Here is a 20332-nt window from a genome sequence, read left to right as displayed (position 1 = left end):
GTAAACAAATGCATGCATTTTTATTTGTAGGAGATGTTTCACTCGACTCTAGTAGTCCGGATTTTGTGCCTTCATTGTTTGTGTACGCCAAACAAACTCAAAATGTCAAAGCAAAGATGGAAAGGTAAAAGCTTGCTCCCTAACTCTAATGTGATCTTCTCTAACTTAGCCCCACTTCTTCTCTTCCCACTAGCCTACAGTATGTTATTTTATGTTTTCACAGCACTGATTTCTCCTAGCTGCACACTTTATTAACCATAGGGGGTTTTCATTAGCATAAAGGAACTGACACACATTCAGATGCATGTGACCATAAACCTTGATCGTATCCTTGTAAAATGCCATGACCTAGTTCAAATAGCTGTTTCTTAGAACATTGCCATCATGATGCTGTGTGTAAATGCAGAAATTTGGGGCATAACATTCATATATCCACTGTTGATAAAGTTTTAGTCTGTCTTGAACCAGAATATTGATGGCAGGTTATGTTTTTAATGTGTAGAATTTTTGTAAATGTCTGATTTTAGGTATCGCAGGAAAATGAGGAGAGATGATTTCCCACAACAACCTGCTCCTTCTTCAGCTGAACTGGATGGTACCATCGACCATTCCCTTGGTATGAATAGTATGGCACATAATACAGTATGTCATGTCACCAGGGCTATGTTGTATTTTGAAAGTTGGGGACGTCTTGTTTCAACTGTGTTCAATGGAGGCTGCAGATTGTGCTGTGAAATTGCATCACATTAAAGTGGAAGCTATTTTGACCTGGAAGACCTTTCTATTGAGCTTGACACAGTTTGCAAATCAACACAAGCTGCATACTCCATCATTCATTGTGAACTTCTCTCTGACAGAAGAAGAACCAGAACCAGAGGCAGAATTGGAACTTGAAGAAGATCTTCCAGCAGCACTAAGGACCGAATTCGACGAACTTGGCATGAGGTATCATCAACTTCAGGAAGACTATAGCAACATGCAGCAGGACTACAGAAACCTACAACAGGAGTGTTACATGCTACGAACTGAAAATGAAAAATTAAGGGATGAGCTACAGAAATCAAACTGGTCTTACAGCTCCGTTAAGTGCAATACTAGTAAATTGGTTTTTTTTACAGGACTCACCTCTGTAATATTTCAATGGCTTCTCACAAAATTATCAGGCAGTGTAGAGTGCTTTCGCCAAAACATTCCTTTGGAGGACCACTTATTGATGGTACTGATGAAAATAAGGCTGGGCCTTACTAATGCAGACTTGTCCTATAGATTCAAAGGACCAACAAGCACTGTGTCAAGCATTTATCGGAGTTGGATACCTGCCATGGCCAAGACCCTTAAACCGTTAATTAAATGGCCTAATAAAGAAGCAATTTTAAAACATATGCCCAAATGCTTCAAACGTAAATTTAGAAGATGCAGATGCATAATAGACTGCACAGAAATTTTTATTGCTCGACCAAGTAATCTGACTAGCAGGGCCCAGACTTGGTCTAATTATAAACATCATAACACAATTAAATATTTGATTTCTATCACTCCTGCTGGGGCCATATCATTTATGTCTCCGGGGTGGGGTGGACGGGTTTCTGATAAACAGATAACAAGAGAATCAGGTTTCCTAGACCTGTTAGAACCAATAGACCTCTGAAGTTCGCCTACAAAAAAGCTACCATCTTTGCCCATATAAGGAGTTACGGTATCTGACGATTTTTCCTATGGGAAATTAACATGGGGATTTGGAATTATCACACCTGATAAACTCTCGCGGGGATGACAAAATCGGAAATTCAGGTGTTTTCCTGAACACACTTTTGTCCTCTGCCTTCGAGAGGAATATGTGATCTCCGGTATGCGAAAGCGGCAGACTTTGATTTTCGCTACCCCAGAGCTAACTTGCAATGCAACTTCCCAGCTAACAATTTCTGGTTAGGAGAACGTTTTTAGAACGTTTTTTTCCTGGTTAGGAAAACGTTGCCTGAAAGTTGCGAAAGTTGCCACAAGGTTCCCCAGGAAAGTTTTCTTGACGAAAATACTACGTTTTTTTCTGGTTGTTTATTTTGGTTAGCAGAACGTTCTCCTACCCTTTAGGGAACTTTACTATATTTGGTTGCATTAACGTTCCCCTAACCTCCCAGCAACAAAGTGTAAAGGGGGAAAAAATATGTAGAATTACAGTGACATCGAGGCATGGCTCCGCTGTACACTTGCCGTCTGCGGCGACAGCCTATCTGCAACCTGGGAGAGCGAACGTCTTTGATGACTAAGGCAATGACATTATACACGAATGACAATTCACTTACCATTAGCTGCTTGCTGAACTGCGACGAATACGGCTTATTACCATATGTTAGTGTCAGCTAAGTATTTAAATGCGGTTAGGTCTAATACTTTCTTGTCTACGGTGTCTTTTCCTATAATAAACGATTAGTCAGATCAAAACATAAGCAGAGCAGGCGCTAGCCTAACACACTGTTTCAACATTCAAAACAGGCTGTTTTTATTGCATCGTATGCCATTAAAAGTCCTCGGTTCAGAATTATGATGGATTTTGGTTTATTTTGTTTTAAATTGGGACTGGGAATTGTGGGATAGGCTGAGTGAACAGCACAGTAACATAGGCTATAACTTGGACGTGTTAATATAAAACAATTCTCCCCCGGGAACATTGTGCTGTTTAAGATGCAGTCTCAACGTTTGAGAAAGAATTCATTGGAGTCCTCATCATCATATTTTCATAACAAATAAAGCTTTAAAAACATGAATGCATTTCAGGTGCCACTCTAATCGATTATGGATTAATCCAAAACTATTCGTCAGATTAGTTAGCATGAAGTCGTTGTGTGCCTGCCTGGGACTATGGCTAGCTAGCTCTTCCACCCGGTTTACCCTATACAGTGTTTTTTTAAAGCCTGTTGGACTTAATGGAACAAGTGCATGGAGATGTGAAGAATGTGATCGATACCATACAGCCAGCCTACGTGAGTAACTTTATCTCTGTGTTATCCAAATGTCTTAAAGTTAGCGAGGTTGAGTCTGCTAAAACACCAACACCCCAGAACTCACGGACCCGAGATGGAAGTTTCTCAACCTAGCTTCGCTGGCCCCTTTAGCTGACGGGCTGGCTGGTCGGCCGAATATCAATCCAACAGAGGGGGGAAGAATAGAATAGGGCTATATGTCGATTTTGCAACAAATTATTCCGACTTTGCAGTGTGGCTGCTGGCCGTGTTCAATTGGAAAATCATAGAAACTCTGGGGCGATTTTCATCAATCAACCCCACGCACATAACCAGAGAATACCGATATGGTTATACAAATAAGATACCTAAAAACAACTAAGTAGCAACGTTGTGTGAAAAGAGAAATGCAACCAGAATATAACGTTTTTTTCTTTAGTTGTAATAACGTTCGGGAAACTTTGATAACCTGGAGCTAACGTTCTCTCCAGGGTATTAGAAGGTTACTGATAAACTAACCACAGGAGAACCAGCGGCTAACGTTATTTGCTTGCTGGGATTCAACCAGAATATAACGTTTTTTTCTTTAGTTGTAAAAACGTTAGGGGAACGTTATTTGTTTTGACAACCTGGAGATAACGTTCTCTAAACGTTATTAGTAGGTTGCTGAAAAACGAACCATAGGGGAACCAAAAGCTAACGTTAGTGAAAGTTAGCAGAACGTTAATTGTTTGCTGGGTTGCCATTAAGTTAGTTAGCCAGTTAGCTCTGGGGTAGCAAAAATCAAAGTGTGCCGACTTCACGTACCGGAGATCACAGTATGCACAAGAAGGCAGAGGACAAAAGTGTGTTCAGGGAAACGTCTTTATTTAAGACTATGTCGTGCCCGCGTGAGTTTAACAGGTGCGATAATTCAAAATCCCCATGTTATTTTCCCATAGGAAAAATCGCCAGATACCGAATCTCAAAGATGGCAGCTTTTTTGTAGGCGAACTTCAGAGGTCTATTGACGAGGTACTAGCTGATAGGGGATTTCTCATTCGGGATGAACTAGCAGCTTATGGTGCGACACTTCGAATCCCTTCCTTCACCAAAGGAAAAACACAACTATCAGCACAGGACGTGGATACTTCCAGACAATTATCTCGGGTTAGAATCCATGTTGAACGCGTAATTGGTAGGTGGAAAAATTTTAAAATCTTGCAAACTGTTATTCCGATCTCTCAAGTGGATCTGTTGGATGATGTAGTGACTGTGTGTGCTGCACTCACCAACCTCTGTAGGAGTGTTGTTCCAAAAAACAGTGTTTCCAACTGAACGTTTGATGAGTAAATGATGTACATGGATAATGAAGAGAAGAATGCATAGCATGTTAAGTGTAATGATATGATGTATTGATGATTGATATGAATTCATCTCCATGCAGTTACAAAAGTCATTTGTTGTTTATTTTACATTATGCATGGCTATTTGTTTGTGTATGTGTGTGTTTTGTAATACATGAAAGCAATAAAACATATCAACAAAAATGAATGTTGTTTGTTTATGGAAGACGGCAAACAAACACAGTCAAGTAGTGAAAGTGAACATTTCATCCAATTCATCTAAGTTAATGTGTTAGGGAACAAATCTGTAAATAGCCATATACATCTGTAAATACCCACATACTGTACAAAAATAATAACATCTGTGTACAAACAACTATAAAGTCAATTAAAGCATTAGGTTCTTGGTTATCAACATAATGTAAGGTAGGCCGCGCCAGTTGGGAACAATCAGTACAGGTGGGGCACAAGAAACTGAATTTTTAAAGATGATCCTAACATCCTAACAACAGCAAATTAAATAATAAGCATAAAAGTCAAAACAGTCAGATTAGACCTAGGTCCTAGGGGGAGGTTAATGTGGATTCAATAACATCTGTACCGACATCTATAAAGTCAATTAAAGCATTAGGGCCTGAACTGTCAACATGTAAGGCAGGCCGCACCAGTTGGGAACAGTAATGACAGGTGGGGCACAAGAAACTACATTGTTAGAAGATAACACATTCAATACATCCTAGTACCAGCGGGGGGTGGTGTGTGTATGTGTAGGGAGGGGGGTAGGGTAGTGTGTAGTGGGTGTAATGTTTGAACATGTCTCACTGTTTAAAGTGGGAAAGGACATCATTGTTTACATTCTAGACACAACCAAGCTGCTGATTTCCTTTTAATCTTTGCACAGACGTAATGGAAGGAGTTTTTGCATTCAACACAGGTTATCATTTTTCCAAATTTTGGCCTTCCACAGCTTTGGCAAACTTGCTGTATCTCCAAGTCAGGGTCATGTCTTCGTGTCAGCAGTTCAGGCAACACAATTGAAATGAATGCATGCTGTGCCTTTGGCAAAGCTTCCTCCAGAAACTCTTGATTTTTAAGGACACGTTGCACTATGACCTCCTTTCTTGTCCAGAGCACAAAGTCACAGTGGCTTACACCACACACAAACATGTGGAGCTGAGTTTGGTAATAGTATGGGTGAGAATTTTTCAAGGTAAATGATTTGTCCAGACAAAATTGTGTGTCCTCTGTGCTTCCCTCAAGGCCATCACGATATTTGTAAGGACACTTTATTTCTAAGACTCCTTTGCCACAGCAGGTGCATTTTGTGATGCCATCGGGTGAGGACCCAAGGTGTGGATCAGAGGGCCGCAACATTAAGCCACAGTGGCTGACACTGAAGCCTTCATGGCTTTCAGCCATAAGTGCATTGTATGCCTGCCTGGCCGTTTCCTCCATGGACCTGCCCCAGAGAACAGATGGCACGTTTAACTGTGTTTCACTGTACTGCATTATGTCCATTAGGTATGTTTGGCTGATATTTTCAGCTGTGGACACGCGGTGAAATCTTGTGCTCGTAATACGTCCAACTCTATAGGTTTGCCATTGTTTTGACTCTGACTGCTGCCGTGTGATGAATTCTACCTTTTCACAATGGTGAGGCAGCAGTCCAGTTTTTAATCTGAGGAATGTTTCTTCACTTTTTATCTGCATTTCCTCTTGTGAGAGGTCTCTCAATGTAATGTTAAACAAAGCCGTCAAGGGCTCAGGCAGGTCTGCATGTTCCTCAGTGTCAGAGTTGGATGATGCAGTGTCTGTATCGCTGTTTTCCAGGCTCGTCAGTATTGCTGCTTCAGGTGCTATAATCCGTAATTCTTCAATGTCATCGTCTGTCAACTCTGGCAATGGACAGACAGATATACAATGCATAATGATTTAATGCACAAACCCACTTTTCTCTTTCTCTGATCACATTTTTCAACTACTCATAGGCTAATCTGAATGAATGACTGAATGATGAGTTTCTTGTTATTTCTGTCATAACCAATGGGTGGGGGCAGAGGCTACAGTTTGTTACATTTGTTGTTAAATAGATCATCAGATTTCTGAAATCCTAATCTCATGCAAAGATGGTAACTACTAGAACATAACATTTCGGGATTCAATGACCAATCCTCAATGATGAAACTGAGGAGAAAGCCTATTGAATATAAAGGAAACAAAGCAGGGTAATTTATCACATGCCTCTGACTGTTGTCATCTTATTCCTAACAGTTGCTGAAGTAGACCTATCTGGAGGTTGACTGCCTAGCCTCTTTGTTTTGTTGAATCTTATTTCCCTCAGCGGAGCTGGCTGCACTTCTCTCTTGCTTAGGTCTTTCCACGCACACTCTCCTGAAGTGACTGCTGCTTTTTCTGTCCTTCCCATCCTAACACAGATCTCCACTTTGAATAAAATTGCAGCTGCATGGCTGCAGCATGACCCAAGCCTACAATGAAATATATTTTACAAATAAAAACAAAATTTAAAAAAAAAAACCCAACAAAACAACAACAATACCCTCAACTTTCACAGAAGCCTAACGTTAGTAGACTGAACTGACACAATTTCACTGTCTTCTTTACATTCAGTTATCATTGATATGCATGTGACAATAAACTCGTATCCTTGTTGTTGTTGTAGCCTACCTACCCTGCCATACACGTGCAGTTAGCTGTCAAGACGTAGCCATCCATCTTATTGTACAGCACCCAGGCCTCATACAATGGTCCCTTTTTACCTTGACGCTGGCTTGGTAAAATTTTAGACTTCATTGCACAGAAGTTCTCATCAATGTCTGTGTAGAACACGGTCTGCACATGCCCACACACAACGTAATCGTATGCATCTAAAGACTTGTAGGCACGAAGTTTGTCATGTGTGTACAAGGAAGGCTTGTCGATCAGGTATGTGTATATGTCGGGCCACTGTATATTCGGCAACTTACATATATCGTCCACCCACTCCTTTAGTGCATATGGATCTGGCAGGCGATATCCATTTGTTAGCGTTAATTTATTTAAATAACATTCGCGATCTTTTAACGCTAAAGCCTGTGCATACTCTGACAGATTGTCATGTTGGTCTATTGGCAGCGCCATTCTTTATGAGCCCGGGCTGCGCGCGCATCCTAGCAACGTCCTGGTGTTTACTAACATTCGAAGGGGTCTATTGAGTTGCAGTCACAAAAACCAAACTAGGACGGCCATAGATTGCAGATTTTTTGCGATCCTATAACTTCATGTAACATGTGCCGTTTGTCGCCCTTATAGCTTCTGTGTATTCTATATAGGGTATCGAAGGCAAAACTAATTGACGTCTTCCCCGTATATTACGTTGGTTTCCCATAAAGAAGTATAGTTAGCATGTCGGTTGGAGGGAAGCTAATGTTCAACAGGAGATTCCCCGTAATGTTTGGATAAGAAGCTCAGTCCAGCCTGCACGAAAACCATGACGGAAAGTAATTCGCAAGATCAGTGAAAAAGCGTGTTGCCTACGGTAGCCTACTGTTTGATAGGTAAAGCATTACCTAGAGGCAAGTAAACATAATAATAATAATATAGCCGCAAGCGGCGATGGCGGGCCCGAGCACCTGCGGTGCGGAGACCTGTGACATTTCGGAATCAAACAAGGCAACATGAGGCGTGTTGATGGGCATATGCATGAGCAACACACATGGCCACCAAATTTGGTAAATTTTTCTGAATGTATGTGTCAACCACAACAGACAACGCGCTAGGTGGCGCTATAGAGTCCCTAAGCCACACCCTAGGCCAGAGCTGGTCTTCACTAGCGGCAGTAATAACACACAAGCTCATGAAATTTGATTCATTTTTGTGAATGTAAATGTCAACCCAAAACAGGTAACACGCTAGGTGGCGCTAAGGAGTCCCTAAGCCACACCCTCAGCCAGAGCTCTGTCTCTGAATAGCGATGGCAATAACACATGTGCCCACCAAATTTGGTCCATTTTCGTGAATGTATGTTTCAACCACAACAGACAACGCACTAGGTGGCGCTATAGAGTCCCTAAGCCACACCCTAGGCCAAAGCTCTGTCTCTGACTAGCGATAGCAATAACACATAAGTCCACCAAATTTGGTTCATTTTCGTGAATGTTTGTGTCAACCACAACAGATAACGTGCTACTAGGTGGCGCTATAGAGTCCCTAAGCCACACCTTAGGCCAGAGCTCTGTCTCTGACTAGTGATAGCAATAACACACAAGTCCACCAAATTCGGTTCATTTTCGTGAATGTTTGTGTCAACCACAACGGATAATGTGCTACTAGGTGGCGCTATAGAGTCCCGAAGCCACACCTTAGGACAGAGCTCTGTCCCTGACTAGCAGAATCAATTCCACATGTAGCTGCCAAATTACATCCAATTTATATCCTTTTTTCTGCTTATAACACCAACTTCCTGTTTCGTAATAAGACGCCATAATTCAAACCTTCGCCATTTCGATATGCTTCGAAAATTCAAAAATCTGTTCGCAATTCCTCTAGGGCAACCCCTCAAGATCCTTTTACTGCTCATATGACATGATTTCGATAAACCGTCTAGGAGAAGTGTTTCAAAATACATGACGTGCAAAAATCATAATCATAATCATAACTCAAATTTGTTTAAGATTCACTATGTAGTGTAAACGTAAAAGTTGTTCAGATTTATACAACACATCTGCCTACCAAATTTGGTTCATTTTCGTGCATGCACGTGTCAACCACAACAGACAGCGCGGTAGGTGGCGCTATAGACCCCCTGAGCCACGCCCTAGGCCAGGGCTCTGTCTCTGAGTATCAAATGCAATTCTACATATGCCTGCCAATTTACAAGAGTTTTGGAGCATGCCAAGTTGGTGAAACGGCCAAATGGGCTAAGAGGAAGAGAGAATAATAATAAATATAGCCGCAAGCGGCGATGGCGGGCCCGAGCACCTGCGGTGCGGACCCGTGACATTTCGGAATCTATCAAAGCAACATGTGTGGGTTGGTGTGCATGAGCAACACACATGCCCACTAAATGTGGTTAATTTTCGTGAATGTATGTGTCAACCACAACAGACAACACGCTAGGTGGCGCTATAGAGTCCCTAAGCCACACCCTAGGCCTGAGCTCCGTCTCTGACTAGCGATAGCAATACGAAAAAAGTCCACTAAATTTGGTTCATTTTCGTGAATTATGTGTCAACCTCAACTAACTATACACTAGGTGGCGCTATAGAATCCCTAAGCCACACCCTAGGCCAGAGCTCTGTCTCTGACTAGTGATAGCAATAACACACAAGCCCACCAAATTTGGTTCATTTTCTTCAATGTACTGTATGTGTCAACCACAACAAACAATGTGCTAGGTGGCGCTATAGAGTCCCTAAGCCACACCTTGGGCCAAAGCTCTGTCTGACTGGCAGTAGCAATAACACACAAGTCCACCAAATTTGGTTCATTTTCGTGGATGTATGTGTCAACCACAACAGACAACGTGCTGCTAGGTGGCGCTATAGAGTCCTTAAGCCACACCTTAGGCCAGCGCTCTGTCTCAGAGTAGCAGTAGCAATTCCACATGTAGCTGCCAAATTACAACCAAATTAGTCACTGTTTTCTGCCTATAACACCAACTTCCTGTTTCTTTAATAAGACGCCATAATTCAAACCTTCGCCATTTCAATATATTTTTGAAATTCAAAAATCTGGTCGCAATTTCTCTTGGGCAACCCCTCAAGATCATTTTACTGCTGAAATGACATGATTTCGATAAACCGTCTAGGAGGAGTGTTTCAAAATACATGATGTGCAAAAATCATAATCATAATCATAACTCAAATTCTTCTAATATTTACTATAGAGTATAAATGTAAAAGTTGTTCAGATTGATAGAACACACATGCCCACCAAATCTGGGCCATTTTCGTGAATGCGTGTGTCAACCACAACAGACAGCGCGATAGGTGGCGCTATAGAGTCCCTGAGCCACACCCTAGGCCAGAGCTCAGTCTCTGAGTAGTTTTACCAATTCCACACGTATCTGCCAAATTTCAAGAGTTTTAGAGCATGCCAAGTTGGTGAAAAAGGGCCAAAAGGCCGTGGGACAGGTAAGGAGGAAAAAACTATAATAATAATAATAATAATAAATATAGCCGCAAGCGGCGATGGCGGGCCCGAGCACCTGCGGTGCGGACCCGTGACATTTCGGAATCTATCAAAGCAACATGTGTGGGTTGGTGTGCATGAGCAACACACATGCCCACTAAATGTGGTTAATTTTCGTGAATGTATGTGTCAACCACAACAGACAACACGCTAGGTGGCGCTATAGAGTCCCTAAGCCACACCCTAGGCCTGAGCTCCGTCTCTGACTAGCGATAGCAATACGAAAAAAGTCCACTAAATTTGGTTCATTTTCGTGAATTATGTGTCAACCTCAACTAACTATACACTAGGTGGCGCTATAGAATCCCTAAGCCACACCCTAGGCCAGAGCTCTGTCTCTGACTAGTGATAGCAATAACACACAAGCCCACCAAATTTGGTTCATTTTCTTCAATGTACTGTATGTGTCAACCACAACAAACAATGTGCTAGGTGGCGCTATAGAGTCCCTAAGCCACACCTTGGGCCAAAGCTCTGTCTGACTGGCAGTAGCAATAACACACAAGTCCACCAAATTTGGTTCATTTTCGTGGATGTATGTGTCAACCACAACAGACAACGTGCTGCTAGGTGGCGCTATAGAGTCCTTAAGCCACACCTTAGGCCAGCGCTCTGTCTCAGAGTAGCAGTAGCAATTCCACATGTAGCTGCCAAATTACAACCAAATTAGTCACTGTTTTCTGCCTATAACACCAACTTCCTGTTTCTTTAATAAGACGCCATAATTCAAACCTTCGCCATTTCAATATATTTTTGAAATTCAAAAATCTGGTCGCAATTTCTCTTGGGCAACCCCTCAAGATCATTTTACTGCTGAAATGACATGATTTCGATAAACCGTCTAGGAGGAGTGTTTCAAAATACATGATGTGCAAAAATCATAATCATAATCATAACTCAAATTCTTCTAATATTTACTATAGAGTATAAATGTAAAAGTTGTTCAGATTGATAGAACACACATGCCCACCAAATCTGGGCCATTTTCGTGAATGCGTGTGTCAACCACAACAGACAGCGCGATAGGTGGCGCTATAGAGTCCCTGAGCCACACCCTAGGCCAGAGCTCAGTCTCTGAGTAGTTTTACCAATTCCACACGTATCTGCCAAATTTCAAGAGTTTTAGAGCATGCCAAGTTGGTGAAAAAGGGCCAAAAGGCCGTGGGACAGGTAAGGAGGAAAAAACTATAATAATAATAATAATAATAATAATAATAATAATCTGAGCAAAAACAATAGGGCCTTGCACCTACGGTGCAGCCACTTTCAGTGGCCGCACCTCGGTGCTCGGGCCCTAATAATAATAATAATCTGAGCAAAAACAATAGGGCCTTGCACCTACGGTGCAGCCACTTTCAGTGGCCGCACCTCGGTGCTCGGGCCCTAAATATAGCCGCAAGCGGCGATGGCGGGCCCGAGCACCTGCGGTGCGGAGACCTGTGAAATTTCAGAATCTAACAAAGCAACATGTGCGTGGTGGTGGGCATGTGCATGAGCAACACACATGCCCACCAAATTTGGTCAATTTTCCTGAATGTATGTGTCAACCACAACAGACAACACGCTAGGTGGCGCTATAGAGTCGCTGAGCCACACCCTAGGCCAGAGCTCTATCTGTGACTATCGATAGCAATAACGCACAAGCCCACCAAATTTGGTTCATTTTCGTGAATGAGTGTGTCAACCACAACAGACAATGCGCTAGGTGGCGCTATACAGTCTCTAAGACACCCTTGGCCAAAGCGCTGTCTCTGAATAGCTATAGCAATAACACACATGCCCACCAAATTTGGTTCATTTTCCTGAATGTATGCGTCAACAACAACACACAATCTGCTAGGTGGCGCTATAGTCCCTAAGCCACACTCTAGGCCAGAGCTCTGTTTCTGACTAGCGACAGTAATAACAAACAAGCTCACCAAATTTGATTCATTTTCGTGAATGTATGTCAACCACAACAGGTAACACACTAGGTGGCGCTATAGAGTCCCTAAGCCACACCCTCGGCCAGAGCTCTGTCTCTGAATAGCTATAACAAAACACATGCCCACCAAATTTGGTTAATTTTCGTGAATGTACGTGTCAACCACAACAGGCAATGTGCTAGGTGGCGCTATAGAGTCCCTAAGCCACACCCGAGGCCAGAGCTCTGTCTCTGACTAGCAAAAACAATAACACACGAGCCCACCAAATTTGGTTAATTTTCGTGAATGTTTGTGTCAACCACAACAGACAATGCGCTAGGTGGCGCTATAGAGTCCTTAAGCCACACCCTAGGCCAAAGCTCTGTCCCTGACTACCGATAGCAATAACACACAAGTCCACCAAATTTGGTTCATTTTCGTGAATGTATGTGTCAACCACAACAGACAACGCACTAGGTGGCGCTATAGAGTCCCTATGCCACACCCTAGGCCAAAGCTCTGTCTCTGACTAGCCATAGCAATAACACACAAGTCCACCAAATTTGGTTCATTTTCGGGAATGTTTGTGTCAACCACAACAGATAACGTGCTGCTAGGTGGCGCTATAGAGTCCCTAAGCCACACCCTAGGCCAAAGCTCTGCCTCTGACTAGCCATAGCAATAACACACAAGTCCACCAAATTTGGTTCATTTTCATGAATGTTTGTGTCAACCACAACAGATAACGTGCTGCTAGGTGGCGCTATGGAGTCCCAAAGCCACACCTTAGGCCAGAGCTCTGTCTCTGACTTCCAAAAGCAATTCCACATGTAGCTGCCAAATTACATCCAATTCATAGCCTTTTTTCTTTCTATAACACCAACTTCCTGTTTCTTAATAAAACGCCATAATTCAAACCTTCGCCATTTCAATATACTTCAAAAATTCAAAAATCTGGTCGCAATTCCTCTCGGGCAACCCCTCAAGATCATTTTAGTGCTTATATGACATGATTTCGATAAACCGTCTAGGAGAAGTATTTCAAAATAAGTGATGTGCAAAAATCATAATCATAATCATAACTCAAATTCTTCTACGATTCACTATATAGTTTAAATGTAAAACTTGTTCAGAATAATACAACACACATGTCCACCGAATTTGGTTCATTTCCGTGAATGTATGTGTCAACCACAACAGACAGTGCGGTAGGTGGCGCTATAGAGTCCCTGAGCCACACCCTAGGCCAGAGGTCTGTCTCTCAGTAGAGGCATCAATTCTAAAGGTAGCTGCCAAATGTCAAGAGTTTTAGAGCATGCCAAGTTGGTGAAAAAGGGCAAAAAAGTTAAGGGTAAGAGGAATAGAAGTATAATAATAATAATAAATATAGCCGCAAGCGGCGATGGCGGGCCCGAGCACCAGCGGTGCGGAGACCTGTGAGATTTCGGAATCTAACAAAGCAACATGTGCGTGTTGGTGGGCATGTGCATGAGCAACACACATGCCCACCAAATTTGGTCAATTTTCCTGAATGTATGTGTCACCCACAACAGACAATATGCTAGGTAGCGCTATAGAGTCCCTAAGCCACACCCTAGGCCAGAGCTCTATCTCTGACTATCGATAGCAATAACACTAGACAGACACAGACAGAGGGGGTAGAGACAAATGGATCAATAGAATAGAATATACACTTTTTTGATCCCGTGAGGGAAATTTATTTCTCTGCATGCAACCAAATTTAACCAAATTAGTGAACACACACAGCACACAGTGAACACACAGTGAGGTGAATCACACACTGACCCAGAGCAGTGAGCTGCCTGGCCAACCAGCGGTGCTGGGGGAGCAGTGAGGGGTTAGGTGCCTTGCTCAAGGGCACTTTAGTGGTGCTGGTTGGGGATTGAACCGGCAACCTTCCAGTTACAAGCCCCAAGCCCTAACCAGTAGGCCACGGCTGCCCAGAGGGAAGGAGGGAGGGAGGAAAGAGGGAGGGAGGTGTGTGTGTGTGTGTGTGTGTGTGTGTGTGTGTGTGTGTGTGTGTGTGTGTGTGTGTGTGTGTGTGTGTGTGTGTGTGTGTGTGTGTGTGTGTGTGTGTGTGTGTGTGTGTGTGTGTGTGTGTGTGTGTGTTTGTGTGTGTCTGTGTGTGTGTGTGTGTGTGTGCGCGCGCGTGTGCGTGCGTGAGAGAGAGAGAGAATGACGGGGGAGGGGTGAGAGAGTGTCTGTGAGTCTGTGTAGAGAAGTAGCAGGGGACGAGAGAGACATGCAGCTGAGAGAGAGAGCACCTACTCCTGCTCAGCTAAATGGATGGAGTATAAGATATATGCAAACACAAATAAACCTAAATACTCACTTACTGTGAACATGGCTAAAGTCAAAATTTCAAAATTGCAGCATAGGTTGATATGATTATAATTATTCGTCAACTCGCTTCAAAATATTTTAGTGTGTCCACCACAATCATTAATGCAATATTTTAGTGTGTCCACCACAATCATTAATGCACTTTTAAAAAACACAAACAACACCAAATTCAAAACTTTGCATATGACTGTCACTACAAACACACTAACTAATACTCCATCAAATTTCATCCAAATTAGTCACTGTTTTCTACCTATAACACCAACTTTCTGTTTCTTTTACAAGACACCTAGATTCAAACCTTCGCCATTTCAATATACTTTTGTATACTTTTTAATATACTATACTCAGAGCAGTGAGCTGCCTGCCCAACCAGCGGCGCTCAGGGAGCAGTCAGGGGTTAGGTGCCTTGCTCAAGGGCACTTCAGCTGTGGACTGGTCAGGGATCGAACCGGCAATCCTCCAGCTACAAGCCCCAAGCCCTAACCAGTAGGCCACGGTTGCCCAAAGGGTGTGTGTGTGTGTGTGTGTGTGTGTGTGTGTGTGTGTGTGTGTGTGTGTGTGTGTGTGTGTGTGTGTGTGTGTGTGTGTGTGTGTGTGTGTGTGTGTGTGTGTGTGTGTGTGTGTGTGTGTGTGTGTGTCTGTCTAGAAAGCCGCGCGTGTGTCAATGTGTGTGTGTTAGTTAGGGAGGACCGGAGAAGGGGGGTGACAGAGTGCGTGCGTGTGTCTGTTAGTTGCAACAGAGAGAGAGGCAGAGAAGGGCAGAGAGGAGGGGCTGTGTGATTGGGCAAATATGAAATTAAATATAGCCGCAAGCGGCGATGGCGGGCCCGAGCACCTGCGGTGCGGACCCATGACATTTGCGGAATCTAACAAAGCAACACGTACTTCTTGGTGGGCATGTGCATGAGCAGCACATATGGCCACCAAATTTGGTTAATTTTCATCAATGTATACAACCACAACAGACAACAAGCTAGGTGGCGCTATAGAGTCCCAAAGCCACACCCAAGGCCCAGAGCTCTGTCTCTGACTAGTGGCAGCAATAACACACAAGTGTACCTAATTGTCGTGTATGTATGTGTCAACAATAATAGACAATGTGCTAGGTGGCGCTATAGAGTCCCTAAGCCTCACCCTAGGCCAGAGCTCTATCTCTGACTAGCAATAGCAATAACACAAATGCCCACCAAATGTGGTTCGGTTTCGTGAATGTGTCAACCACAACAGACAATGCGCTAGGTGGCGCTATAGAGTCCCTAAGCCACACCCTAGGCCAGAGCTCTGTTTCTGACTTGCGGCAGTAATAACACACATGCTCACCAAATTTGATTCATTTTCGTGAATGTATATGTAACACACTAGGTGGCGCTATAGAGTCCCTAAGCCACACCCTCGGCCAGAGCTCTGTCTCTGAATAGCTATAGCAAAGCACATGCCCACCAAATTTGGTTCATTTTTGTGAATGTACGTGTCAACCACAACAGAAAATGTGCTAGGTGGCGCTATAGAGTCCCTAAGCCACACCCGAGGCCAGAACTCTGTCTTTATCTAGCTGCAGCAATAACACACAAGCCCACCAAATTTGGTTCATTTTTGTGAATGTTTGTGTCAACCACGACAATGCTCTAGGTGGCGCTATAGAGTCCCTAAGCCACACCTTTGGCTAGAGCTCTGACTCTGACTAGCAATAGCAATAACACACAAGCCCACCACATTTGATTAATTTTCGTGAATGTATGTGACAACTATAACAGCCTATATGCTAGGTGGCGCTATAGAGTCCCTAAGCCACACCCTTGGCTAGAGCTCTGTCTCTGACTAGCAATAGCAATAACACACAAGCCCACCAAATTTGGTTCATTTTCGTGAATGTTTGTGTCAACCACAACAGATAACGTGCTGCTAGGTGGCGCTATAGAGTCCTTAAGCCACACCCTAGGCCAAAGCTCTGTCTCTGACTACCGATAGCAATAACACACAAGCCCACCAAATTTGGTTCATTTTCATGAATGTATGTGTCAACCACAACAGACAACGCACTAGGTGGCGCTATAGAGTCCCTACGCCACACCCTAGGCCAAAGCTCTGTCTCTGACTAGCCATAGCAATAACGGTCAAGTCCACCAAATTTGGTTCATTTTCGTGAATGTTTGTGTCAACCACAACAGATAACGTGCTGCTAGGTGGCGCTATAGAGTCCCAAAGCCACACCTTAGGCCAGAGCTCTGTCTCTGACTAGCAGAAGCAATTCCAAATGTAGCTGCCAAATTACATCCAATTCATAACCTTTTTTCTGCCTATAACACCAACTTCCTGTTTCTTAATAAAACGCCATAATTCAAACCTTCGCCATTTCAACATACTTCAAAAATTCAAAAATCTGTTCGCAATTCCTCTCGGGCAACCCCTCAAGATCATTTTAGTGCTTATATGACATGATTTCGATAAACTGTCTAGGAGAAGTGTTTCAAAATACATGATGTGCAAAATTCATAATGATAATCATAACTCAAATTCTTCTAATATTTACTATAGAGTGTAAATGTAACAGTTGTTTAGATTAATAAAACACACATGCCCACCAAATTTGGTTTATTTTCGTGCATGTATGTGTCAACCACAACAGACAGCTCGGTTGGTGGCGCTATAGAGTCCCTGAGCCACACCCTAGGCCAGAGCTCTGTCTCTGAGTAGCGACTGTAATTTCACATGTAGCTGCCAAATTACAAGAGTTTTGGAGCATGCCAAGTTGGTGAAAAAGGGCCGCATGGGCTAAGAGGAAAAGAGAATAATAAGAATAAGAAATATAGCCGCAAGCGGCGATGGCGGGCCCGAGCACCTGCGGTGCGGAGACCTGTGACATTTCGGAATCAAACAAGGCAACATGAGGCGTGTTGATGGGCATGTGCATGAGCAACACACATGGCCACCAAATTTGGTAAATTTTTCTGAATGTATGTGTCAACCACAACAGACAACGCGCTAGGTGGCGCTATAGAGTCCCTAAGCCACACCCTAGGCCAGAGCTGGTCTTCACTAGCGGCAGTAATAACACACAAGCTCATGAAATTTGATTCATTTTTGTGAATGTAAATGTCAACCCAAAACGGGTAACACGCTAGGTGGCGCTAAGGAGTCCCTAAGCCACACCCTCAGCCAGAGCTCTGTCTCTGAATAGCGATGGCAATAACACATGTGCCCACCAAATTTGGTTCATTTTCGTGGATGTATGTTTCAACCACAACAGACAACGCACTAGGTGGCGCTATAGAGTCCCTAAGCCACACCCTAGGCCAAAGCTCTGTCTCTGACTAGCGATAGCAATAACACATAAGTCCACCAAATTTGGTTCATTTTCGTGAATGTTTGTGTCAACCACAACAGATAACGTGCTACTAGGTGGCGCTATAGAGTCCCTAAGCCACACCTTAGGCCAGAGCTCTGTCTCTGACTAGTGATAGCAATAAGACATAAGTCCACCAAATTTGGTTCATTTTCGTGAATGTTTGTGTCAACCACAACAGATAATGTGCTACTAGGTGGCGCTATAGAGTCCCGAAGCCACACCTTAGGCCAGAGCTCTGTCCCTGACTAGCAGATGCAATTCCATGTGTAGCTGCCAAATTACATACAATTCCTAACCTTTTTTCTGCCTATAACACCAACTTCCTGTTTCATAATAAGACGCCATAATTCAAACCTTCGCCATTTCGATATGCTTCGAAAATTCAAAAATCTGTTCGCAATTCCTCTCGGGCAACCCCTCAAGATCATTTTACTGCTCATATGACATGATTTCGATAAACCGTCTAGGAGAAGTGTTTCAAAATACATGATGTGGAAAAATCATAATCATAATCATAACTCAAATTTGTTTAAGATTCACTATGTAGTGTAAATGTAAAACTTGTTCAGAATAATACAACACACATGTCCACCAAATTTGGTTCATTTCCGTGAATGTATGTGTCAACCACAACAGACAGCGCGGTAGGTGGCGCTATAGAGTCCCTGAGCCACACCCTAGGCCAGGGCTCTGTCTCTGAGTATCAAATGCAATTCTACATATGCCTGCCAAATTACAAGAGTTTTGGTGCATGCCAAATTGGTGAAACAACCAAACGGGCTAAGAGGAAGAGAGAATAATAATAATAATAATAATAATAATCTGAGCAAAAACAATAGGGCCTTGCACCTACGGTGCAGCCACTTTCAGTGGCCGCACCTCGGTGCTCGGGCCCTAATAATCTGAGCAAAAACAATAGGGCCTTGCACCTACGGTGCAGCCACTTTCAGTGGCCGCACCTCGGTGCTCGGGCCCTAAAAATAACTCACTTTCTGTTAACATGGTTAAAATCAAAATTGCAGCATAGCTTGATATGATTATAATCATTCATCAACTCGCTTCAAAATATTTTAGCTAAAACTGTATCCACCACAATCATTAATGCGCTTTTAAAAATCACAAACAACACCAAATTCAAAACTTTGTATATGACTGTCACTACAAACACACTAACTAATACTCCATCAAATTTCATCCAAATTAGTCACTGTTTTCTGCCTATAACACCAACTTTTTGTTTCTTTTATAAGACACCTAGATTCAAACCTTCGCCATATCAATATACTTTTGAAATTCAAAAATCTGGTCGCAATTCCTCTCGGGCAACCCCTCAAGATCATTTTACTGCTGAAAGGACATGATTTCGATAAACCGTCTAGGAGAAGTGTTTCAAAATACGTGATGTGCAAAAATCATAATCATAATCATAACTCAAATTCCTCTAAGATTTACTATATCATTTAAATGTAAAAGTTGTTCAGATTAGTACAACACATATGCCCACCAAATTTGGTTCATTTTCGTGCATGTATGTGTCAAACACAACAGAAACCGCGCTAGGTGGCGCTATAGAGTCCCTGAGCCACACCCTAGGCCAAAGCTCTGTCTCTGAGTTTCGATTGCAATTCTACAAATGGCTGCCAAATTACAAGAGTTTTAGAGCATGCCAAGTTGGTGAAAAAAAAAAAACAGGTAAGACGGAAAAAGAATAATAATAATAATAATAATAATCTGAGCAGAAACAATAGGGCCTTGCACCTACGGTGCAGCCACTTTCAGTGGCCGCACCTCGGTGCTCGGGCCCTAATAAATATAGCCGCAAGCGGCGATGGCGGGCCCGAGCACCTGCGGTGCGGAGACCTGTGAGATTTCGGAATCTAACAAAGCAACATGTGCGTGTTGGTGGGCATGTGCATGAGCAACACACATGCCCACCAAATTCGGTCAAGTTTCCTGAATGTATGTGTCAGCCACAACAGACAACATGCTAGGTAGTGCTATAGAGTCCCTAAGCCACACCCTAGGCCAGAGCTCTATCTCTGACTATCGATAGCAATAACGCACAAGCCCACCAAATTTGGTTCATTTTCGTGAATGCGTGTGTCAACCACAACAGACAATGCACTAGGTGGCGCTATACAGTCCCTAAAACAACCTTGGCCAGAGCGCTGTCTCTGAATAGCTATAGCAATAACACACATGCCCACCAAATTTGGTTCATTTTCGTGAATGTATGTGTCAACC

General features: G+C 43.0%; 1 protein-coding gene across 3 annotated transcripts in view; it reads right to left on the bottom strand.

Annotated features, from left to right (window-relative positions):
• Positions 1-20332, bottom strand: part of LOC134070023 (nuclear GTPase SLIP-GC-like) — a 98135-nt gene that overhangs the window by 14232 nt on the left and 63571 nt on the right. For all 3 annotated transcript variants that reach the window (XM_062526208.1, XM_062526209.1, XM_062526210.1), the window contains exon 3: positions 4233-4270. The gene's annotated coding sequence lies outside the window, so the exon portion shown is untranslated. The remainder of the gene's footprint in view (positions 1-4232; positions 4271-20332) is intronic.

The sequence above is a fragment of the Sardina pilchardus genome, chromosome 22 (assembly GCF_963854185.1).
Source record: "Sardina pilchardus chromosome 22, fSarPil1.1, whole genome shotgun sequence".
NCBI classification, from domain to species: domain Eukaryota; kingdom Metazoa; phylum Chordata; class Actinopteri; order Clupeiformes; family Clupeidae; genus Sardina; species Sardina pilchardus.
Note: the sequence above shows the minus strand (reverse complement) of the source record. Positions and strands in the feature narration are given on the sequence as shown.